Raw genomic sequence first — 10,652 nt, forward strand, 5'->3', positions numbered from 1 at the left:
AGCTGAGTGGTGTACAGGTGGACCAGCATCCTCGTTCACCTACTTCTCCCACTGGCCAGTGTGCGTGGCGACTCGGTGCCTCAGAGGACCTGCCCAGCTCGGGCTGTGCCAGGGGCAGCGTTCGCCGGGCTGAGGGGAATGGCAGGGGAAAGCAGCCCCGGCAATTTACAAATGAATGCCACGTTCTCCTCAGCCATACGGGAGCAGGGGATCGGTGGTGTCTGCAGGGCCCGTGTCACCAGAAGTAGGGCAGTTTGTGCGTCGTCCTGCGCTGGCAAACGGCCAGGCTTTGTGTGCTCCAGACACCAGATGGGAAGCAATTATGAGTGTGACAAGCAGGTCATCTGGCAGACACTCTGTGGACCTGCTGCCGCATAATTTTTGGCGGGAAGAGGAGAGCTTTTTCTTTCCTTCCCCCCTGCTCCCTCCCCCCCCTTTTTTTGTTTTTTTGTTAATGCAACATCTCGTTTAGCAAACTTGCAGTGACTGGGTGTGGAGCATCCTGTGTTTGCCGAGCTGATGCTCCTTTTGAGCCTCGTGGGGAGCACTCTGCGCTCACCAGAGTGCAAGCATTTTGCCTTGGCCAGCAGTAAGCAATGGTTATGCTTGTGCTTGTATGTCATGCAATTTGCAAATACGGGTCTTCAGTGCCGGTGTGGATATTCTACCCACTTGCCAAACCAGGCTGGGATGGAAGACCTCCAGCCCAAGACAAAAGAACTCCAGCGTGGACACGGCTGTCCAACGGGGCCAAGTGGAGGGGATGGATCTTTTGGCAACTGGGGCTGAGATGGGACCTTGTTGGTTTGTCCTTTGACCACAGTCAGTGGCCTGTGAAAGAGGAGTTTTGCGAGTCCAGACAAATCAGCTTAGCTGGCTCCAGCTGAGTGTGACAATGCACCCCCTCAGCTAAAAGCCTGTTGCTAATTGCCTTGGGCAAATGTGCAAAATGTATTACATCTTCCATTGCTTTTGTCTGTCCAGCTGAGGAAAAATGGCAAACGTGGCCTGGGTCTCCCGAGGTGTCCCTTTCAGGGCATGGTGGAGGCAGCGAAGGTCCAAGCAGGCGCAGGAGCTCTGTCCGTCCTGGCCCCAGACAGGAGAGGTGGGGCTGGCTGGCAGCAGGTACCTTTCTCCCTGCTGAGCTCCTGACGAGCCCAGTGACACGGGGTGGCACCTGACTCACTCCCTCAGCAATGGCTCAGTAGCAAACGTGGATATAACACATGGCAGGGACAATTTCTCTGTACCTGATGTGCTCCTAGTTCGTGCATGCAGTGAATGGCCCTCAGCAATGTGTCCAAATTGCTGCAGAATTGTGATCCACCTCTGGAAATCATATACAAAAGAGCTTTAGGTCCAGAGCCTCAGTTCAGCTCGCAACAAACACTGTCAGGAGTTTTACATCTTACGTTTCCTGCTGGTAAATGTTTGCAGGAAGTCATCAGGGTCTGTGTTTATAACCAGCCTGGCCCTGCATGGGTTAGCATCGTGATCCTTGCCCTTGGGGAAGGTGGGAGTGAGCACGTGTTTCTCTCATTTCCAGCTTTAAAGGAGCAGGTAACAGCATGGTAAGAAGAGAAATGTTGCCCTAAAGAGAATTAGTGGTTGCAAGAGCAATTTCAGGGGAGAAGTACCTGTAGCCTCTAATATTGTTCAGTGTCCCACAGTGCCAGATTCTGTGACAATTCCAGCCCACCTGCCTGCCCCATAGCAGCTCAGCTCTGTGGGTGGATCTGGCTGTCAGCAGCAGTCCTTGTCTACCTCATCCTTCTGCCTTCTTCAAACTCTCTTGCTCAAGACTGCTTGCATCCATAGCAGAGGCATGTTCTGCAAAGGTGCTTGGAGTCTGCCCTGCTTAAACAGCCAAAAATGCAAATAATTAAAAATCTTTGAAAAAATACCATGACTATGCAAGGTCTGACTATGACAGGATGGGAGAAAAAGATAATGTTAGTTAAAATCTGTAGAGCTAAGTGAGCAGAACCAGTGGCACCCTCAAGTACCAGCACCTCTGTGTCTACTGAATGCAGATATCAGATGTCATGAGGTTTGAAGCTGAATCTACATGCACAGACCCCTAAAGTTCAGGTGGTAACTGGAGCAAAGCACTTGCCATTGTACACTGTCAACATTTTTTTCCTTAGACATAAATTTTTTATTTTCTTTTTAAAATTTTATTTTCTTTTCAATGTAAACCCTGAGAGATAGTTTGGGAGATGTGAGAGGTTTATGTCTATTGACTGCAGACAGGATATTTTCAGGCAGTATTTGTTGCAATTTGTTGATTCCCAAAGTGTGTGACAGCAGGATAGAAGTGATCCCATTGTAGCATAAGGCTTACGGACCACAGTTTTACTTCTGTGCATAACCCCAGAACAAAAAGTCTTTCTGGCTCTTTACTGAACATGAATAAAGCTATCGGCTATTGATTTACTTAAGCAATATGACAGCTGCAAAGCAGGCGGAACATAGATTGTGGGGGAAAAAAAGACCTTCAGTCACCTCAAGAGCTTTACTCTATAGCACTGACCTTCATTCAGTGGGTTGTTAGTTGCCAGACTTGTTCCCTGCTCAGGATGCCTTGCTGTGACCCCATACCCAGTAGCAGTCAGGCAGTGATGTTAAAAACTCTGCTTGGGTTTGACACGGGTGAGAAAGGAGAGATGTTAACTCTGAAAAGCTGGTGAAGGGTTGAAATGAGCTGGGGGGTGCAGGCACTGCCCCAGCTCTTTGCTGCTCAGTTTTGTCCCAGTGGTGCTCAGGGTCGTGCAGGGGCACTGACAGACCTGGCCTGGAGTCTGTGCTGGGGGAAACTCAAAAGTATTTAGTTTTTAAAGTAGTTTAAATACACAACTGGAAGATGTCAAAGCATTTGTGGGGAAGGGGAATATTTTCCTCATCATGCTACACTATGTGAAATAGTGTTTCCCGTAAGGAGTTTGCATATCCCGACCACGCACTGAGAACCAGCTGAGGTTTGTGCCACCCAAATAAAATATAGCCAGAGCCTCAGAGCCAGCTGTTCACATGGACTGGTTTTGGCATGCTTTCCCCCCCCTGCAGCATGTGGTACATGAGCGACTCCAGTGTCCTGAGGTGCAGCACTGCCCGTGGGTCACAGCACAAAGCCAGTCTGTGGTGACAGGCACCCTCTTACTCAGCCATGTGCAGCCTAAGGTGACATGTGTCCAGCTATCCTGTCAGGATATTTATGGAACAACAATAGAACAACTTCTGATAACACTATTTCCAACATAGGAGGACAGTCCTTTGATTTCCCAATGTGTGGCATCTGCCAGGTCTCCATGTCTGTGCTGGTTATCAAGATGCAGAAACTTGGGTAATAGGTATGTGTATTTGCTCTGATTAGATGGACTTTGTGCTGTTTATTTCACGGTAAATAAAAGGAAATACAGCAGTTTCTTTTGGCAGCAGGTGATGGTGGTTTGGTGGTAGGGTTGCTGGCTGGGAGAGGGTGAGGTGCCCCAGAAGGACACTGCTGGCCTGCCTGAGCCACTGTTTGGTAGCAGGTGTCAAGCCACAGGGGAAAATGTGTGTCATTGGGTGGTTTTGTACAATACATACCCTCTACATAGCAAGTGTGAGGCAAGATCTCCTTGTTTATGTGAAGGGTTTCTCTTAGGTGCTCTGTCCATCCATAAGGCAGCTGTTGTGTCCTGTGTCACAGAGAGCTGTTGCAGGGTTCATGCACGTGCTACTTTCTCTCTGAAATAACCAGCTTAAACTAGTAGCCCTCTGGCTGGGAGCACAACTAGATGAGAAAGAGATGACTTGTGAGTTTTCCTTCTGTTGTGAGGCCTGTGGGAGAACTACCAAAAGGGTTTTCATGTTGGTTTGATGATCTAGGGACAAAAGTGATTGCTGTAACTGGCTGATCTTATTATTGCATAAATGCAGCTCTGCTGCCTCATTTATCTCTAACTTCACCCCAAACATCTGTTAAATATGGTGCATCAAAAAGGGGGATTGGAGGGCAGAGGGCTCTTCTGTGTTTGTTATATCCTGGAATAAGGAAGTGTTGGAGCTGCCTTGAGTTTTCTACAAAAATACTGGTCCTCATGGAGAATATCAGAAGTACCAGGTCCCAGACTGTGAGCAACTAAACACAGACTGTGCTGAGGTTTGCACTGCTAAGCCCCTTTTGTGAAGGCAAGTGTTCTCCTTTGACACAAGGTGAGCCTCCTCCTCTGTGGAGGAGGCTTCCATGGCAGCAGGGCACAGTCCCAGAGGGCTGGACTGGTAAGAGCTTTCTCCAGCATTTTGGTGACGGCATCACATTCTGGCTCTGCATTTCAGGTGAACTGCTGAAAATTGAGCAGCCCATGGGCCACCAGTTGTTAGTTAACTTTATACCCCTTCTGTCTGAGTTCTGAACCTTATTTTTCCCCATCTTCTATTAATACTCATTGAAGTTTTCAGCTCAGTGGCTGTGGTGCAATTCTGTGACTTTATAAAGGCATGTAGGTTTATCACAGCAGAGCAGTTTTCCTACCCTATTTTTAGGCACTTGGATTAGCTGGAGTAGATTTTTATTTTGTTGAAGTCTGCTTTTACTGAGCCTCTAAATGTCTTGCAGAACAGCAATTTGCAGGCCTAATACCAACACTCCCCTGAGGGAAATGCAGGCACCTATGAGGCACAAGGTGATGGTGCCAGCCAGGTTAGCTGGTGATGTAGGGAGGCATGTGGAGATGGATCCTGTGTCTGGGTAAAGCAGCATTTATTTCTGCACACCTTGGTGATTGCCTGTTTCTCTTCTGCATTACAAGACACCCAGGAGGGAAAGGCAGGGATTTTCCACTCTCTGGGCAGAGCATCCAGCACCCTCCTGCACCTGTGTAGGGTTTCCGGGAGGTGATGCACACCCAAAACCTGGGTATAGACCTGGACAGCCCAGTGGGGTGACCTGAAGGCTGAGAAAAATCTCTGTGAAACTGACCTGGTCTCAGAGCCATGATCTGTGTTGGTACCATACTGGCTTGTGATGGTTGCACTGGTAATTCATGCAATCCTTTGGATGCCTGCTGAGGCTGTTGTGTGGTGGCAAGGCTAGTGTAAGCCAGCTGGTTATGCCAAAAGGCAAGAGTTGTGTGAATAATACATTATAAATGGAAATACCAAGTTATTTAGCTGACAACAATATGCTTTTGCACAAAGGTTGTTATCAGCCTGAATGTGCAGAATTCCTCCTTAGCAAGCTATCTGTATGAGGCTGCTGGTGCCTGCTTTAGTGGCTGCATCAGGTGAGGAAGGGTTTTATTAACCCTGTATTGGCAGGGTTTGAGGCTGCTGACCCCCACGCTTTGTGGATTCAGAGGGTTTCCATCTCTGCTGATCACCCTGGCTGAGCTTTCACTACACGTGTGCCACCAGCCCAGCAGTGATCACGTGCAGTAAGAAGGTATTTTTAACCCTGGAAGCTGAAGCTGAGGCAATGGGCTGCAGAGAGGCCTTTGATGTGTCCAGCTGCTGTGGCTTATATGCAAATAGGGCCAGACCCAGTTCTGCACACCTGCACTGAGAGATGTGTGAGCTCTGCACTTACCTGTCCTGCCTGGCATGAGGGGACACAGGGAGCTGGCTGCAGCATGGCTAGGAATGTCATGGGCCTGGGAGGAGGGCAGCCTGGGCTGAGTCCTTCTGCTCCATAGGGTCTCTGGCAAGGGACACGCACAGCTGTTTCCCACTCCTTACCCAAAGGGAGGATTGACATGGACAAAACAGGTGCTGGAGTGGTGGCAACCAGACCGTAGCTGTTTTGTGCATGTGGGGTGGCTCCTCTGTCATACTGTCTCATTTCTTTAGGTGGCAAAGGTCAGGGAAGAAAGGGCATTATCTGAGGCACTGCATAGTTACTGAGCATCTCTGCTTTCCACATGCAGGCCCAGTGTCTGGTGAGGACCTTGTGCCTGGCTCCAAAACAACTACAACTACCGTAGTGTACATTGGTCAGGTGTCAGTTGTTGTTGTCAGCTAAGCAACTTGATACTTCCATTTATAATGTAAATTATTTTAAAAAATGATTACCCAGACTTGGATTTTTAGATATTACAATTGAGATTAAATGAATAGACACTGCAAGAGTCTGTGTTGATGAACCCCATTTATAAAGGTTCAATTATAGATAAATAATATGAAACCCAACCTGGAGTGCTGTGTCCAGCTCTAGGACCCCCAGCATAAGAAGGATGTGGATGTGCTGGAGCGAGTCCAGAGGAGGTCACTAAGATGATCTCTCCTATGGAAACAGACTGAGAGAGTTGGGATCGTACAGCCTGGAAAAGAGAAGGCTCTGGGAGACCTTAAAGCGCCTTCTAGTACCTAAAGAGGGCTACAAGAGAGCTGGAGAGGGATTTTTTGCAAGTGCATGTAGGGATAGGACAAGGGGCAATGTCTTTAAACTGAAATAGGGTAGGTGTAGATTAGATGTTAGGAAGAAATTCTTCACTTTGAGAGTGGTGAGACACTGGAACAGGTTGTCCAGAGAAGCTGTGGATGCCCCATCAAGGCCAGGCTGGATGGAGTTTTGAGCAACCTGGTCTAGTGGAAGGTGTCCCTGCCCATGACAAGGGCTTGGAACTAGATGATCTTTATGGTCTCTTTCAAAGTAGCCTGTAATTTCCAAAGTTTTTTGCTATGTGTTTAGTAGCCCCTGTTACTCAGGTAACAGCTTTGATGAGAAGGCTGTTGCTTCCTGAGCCCCACCTTTGCTTTTGCTGGCACACAACAGGCAGTGTCTGGTTTCACAGTGTCAGCTCCCTGCATGGCTATGGCGAGGGCTCACGTCACCAAAAAGTGCCTTGTCAGATGTAGGGGTGAAGAACCATGCACACAGCCTGGGCCTTTGCATGTCTCTTCTGCTTTATGGTCCAGTGCACCCCATCCGCCCCAAAAAAGGGAGCATCAGACAAATAGATTATGTGCTGCCTCTTACTGTTTCACTTCTATGCAAAACGTGACAGCTCAGTAGGAAAATATCAGTCTAAAATAAAGCAGAATAAAATTTAGGCAGGTGAATCTGCAGGACAGGAGGTCTGATGCGGTGAAACACCTGGCTGGGACCTGGGGCTGCTGGCAAGTGCTTGTGCTGCTCTGCCAGCTTTGGGCCAGCTCTGAGGCCCTGCACTGCTCCACGGGGCTTGTTAATGAAAGGCTGTTAAGTATGAAGCCTCTTTTAGTAGTGACTCCAACCTGATGGCTGAGAAGAGGGACATCATTCACACATGCTTCCACTTTATCCTGAATTGTCCCCCCTTGAACTCAACTGCTCAGGTTTTCTGGGCCTTCATCTAACTGATTGAAATATTCAGCTCTCTTTTTTCCCTTCTGAACACCTCAGTTTCTATACTAGTGATCAGCGCTGCATTCATTAATTTAAATAATAGTTCTGACACTTGAAAAAAAACAGGTTTTCAATGCCACATGGGATGAGCTGCTCACTTGTGAATCATCTGTGGCATTAATGCTGAGATTTTAAAAATCTCTCATAAAATAATTGTGTCTATTTGACATCTGCATTGTTTGTAGAGTTCGCATGTATCTTTCTGATCAGGGGTTTCATCTGAGAAATCTGACTTGTTTCAATTTTGTTTCTGTGTGTAAATTCTGATGTTGTGACTTTTCTGGCTGGGTGACTCTCAGATGTGAAATTACTCTGCAGATGCCAATATTGGAGTTCCAATATTTTCTGTATAAAGTGTATTGTATTCCCCCAAACAGTGACGTGTCCATGATTGGCTCTTCTGGCAAATCTGTTTGCTACAGGGTTTCTAAAGTAAGTACAAAAGGGGAAGAAAGGTGGGAAAAGCATATCTGAGATTTTTTTTTTTTCACGCATCAGTAGGATTTATTTTATATAGTAGCCTAGCTTTAAATTCACTACAGTTTATTTAAATAAAGTGGCATGCAAAGTAATGGTGGATATTTTAGTGAGTAGCTGTATCACAAAGATGTTTTTGAAATAGTGAGCATAAATTAGAAACCTTTTTTTGGAAATGAATTATAAATTACTGTAAGTAGGATGGACTGTCACCATGCAGTCTGTGTCTGTCAGGTTAGTGCCCCAGTTAGTCTCTACTTCTGGGGAACGACCAAATTATAAACTGATATATTAATATTGGATATTCAAGAATGAATATTGTATATTCAAGAACTGTCTGGATTAAATCCTGTGCCATGTGCTGTAGGATGACCCTGCTTAAGCAGGAAGGTTGGACCAGATGACCCACTGGTCCCATCCAACCTAACTGATTCTGTGATTCTATGGCATGAAACATGCCTGAAAAATGCATCTTCTCAGAGATGGTCTAAAATGACAATAGGCTTGTGTCTGTTAGTGCCAGGGGCAATGCTTTCACCTGCACAGTTCACAACTTGTGTCTTTGGTGGGAAAATGGTACAATTCACTTATGTTTCTTAATCCTTATTTCACATTTTTCTGATAGTGTGCTGGAGTCAACCCAACATTGCTTTCTATAGAGTTTCATCTGGAAAACATATTGCATATCCACATCCTCTTCCATACTCATGCTGATATTTTTAATGCTTGACTAAAGGTCAGGTATTCACAGAGGAGTTCCCAGCAGAGGCCAGGTCCTGGAAAAACACCTGTTCCAAGTCCTGTGGTGTGGACACTCACCGAGGGAACACTCCCTGGTTGCTCATTTTAAACACAGGCGCTGTCTGCAATGGAAGGACCAGAAAACTGACACCTTTTCACTTGGAATTGTGTGGGGTACAGGCAGGGTGGCAGGCAGGGGGACAAGTCATTCTCTAAGGGATGGGCTTTGAAGTTCAGGTTGGTAAAGGATGCAAACACCATGTGTTTTCTTTCCTTATATCTTAAAGTCACTTGCAGTCCTGAGCAGTCTCCCCTAGGCTGGGCTCCTGTGTCCAAGTGCCACCTTGGGTTGGGCTGAGGTTCAGCTCTTCAAGGACAGTGTTGTGTTTGAGGTAAGCTCAGTGACTTTATTGTCAACTGGTAGGATGAAGATGGGAAGCACTTGGTTTTATTCTCCACCAGAGCCTTAACTAAATTTGAGGAGTATCTGTCTTGGTGTTCTTGTCTGATGGGATGGAGGTGGTGCTGCTTTCCTCCCAGGGCTGCAATGAGATTTAATGTTTGTGTAATGCACCTGTGTAAAGGTGTATCTGATGTCTAACTGCTGGCAGTACCAGGGCTTTTCTCTGTGTACCTGATAAAAAACAACAATTCTGCCACCTGTAAAATACTGGACCTGCTCACAAACACACACTTTCAGGCTCTCCCTGGGGGGAGCCAAGTTTGTGTTCTTCCCTAACAGGTGTTCACATTTTTCAGTACCACAGACCCTACCTTTACTTTTCACTAAATGCTTTCCAAAAGCTCTTAAGTCACCGAGACATGTGTTACTGCATGCTACTTGTTTATTTTGTTGGTTTTTTTTTATGAATAGAACATATGTTTTAATCAATAAAATAAGTATCTACTACAATACAAAAAGTCTCCACAGAAGTTCCTGGAATACAAAGAAATTAAATATACATCTTGTAAATATCTCCTTCTTTGTAGATCCAAATTATAAATTAAATAAATAAGAAAAACATAAATACACATCAAGATACAGCGGTTATTAAGAAGAAACATTAATCATCTCTTCCCCTCCATCCTCATACTGCCTAAAGTTATTAATTAACAAATGAAATACTATGATACAGCTTTCTCAAGAGACAAAACTCTTGCTGCCCTGGACTGTGTTTGGGTGCCCTGTGGGTCATGTAGGCTAGAAGGGCAGGTACCACAAATGCTCACTCTCTTAATTACACCAAATGGACTTTTCCCAGTGTCTGACCCTTGTCTTTATTTTACTCTGTTCAGGGAATGAGACCAAAAAGGGAACCAATGACTGCTGTTCTCCCTACTCCTTGGATGAATGCATCGCTATGTGAGGGAGCAGCCCCACTGAATTTACCAGGTTTACCTATACGTGTAGAAATAGCATGTGCCTACAAGGCCAAGGTTTCTATGGGCTGAGGATAGGGGTGAAGTTGCTGGTGATAATTGTAAAAAATTATTTCAGGAAACTTTTGGCCATGGCTCCAGCTTGGTTCAGCCATAGAGGATCTGATGTTGGCAGGGTCATGGTGCCAGACTATTACCCAGTGGCAATGTGGTTTAAAGGTGGAGTGGACCCCTGTGAGAAGTCAGCTCTGGTGCTGCTCAGGTGTGCAGTCTTCAGCAGGCATCAGCATTACTCTCACGTGCCATGGCAGGCGGCACATGGTTAATACTGGGTCACCATTGCTGCTTCTCCTTGCCTTGCCAGCAGCAGGGGCTTTTCAGCACATGGCTAACAAGGAATTGTGTTCTCCTTCTTCCCCAGGAGCAAGAAATAAAAGCCGGAGAGCAGATCATCTCTATGCCAGGCTGCTGGGCCAGAGAAGGACTTCTACCTTTGGTAAGGAGGAGGGAGAGTCTGTGTGATTTCTAGCTGCAAGGCTGTCCTCTGAGCAGCTGAGCACTTCTGAAGGAGAAGCCTGTGACTGAAGAAGTGATGGATAGCTGAATGTGAGGGCTGACAGAGGTATTTTGTGACGGTCTAGTGCCTCTCTCTCCTTGGCAGACTCTGGATTGACTTGGCTCTGGCTGT

Source organism: Acanthisitta chloris, unplaced genomic scaffold (assembly GCF_000695815.1).
Source record: "Acanthisitta chloris isolate BGI_N310 unplaced genomic scaffold, ASM69581v1 scaffold33755, whole genome shotgun sequence".
Classification (NCBI taxonomy): domain Eukaryota; kingdom Metazoa; phylum Chordata; class Aves; order Passeriformes; family Acanthisittidae; genus Acanthisitta; species Acanthisitta chloris.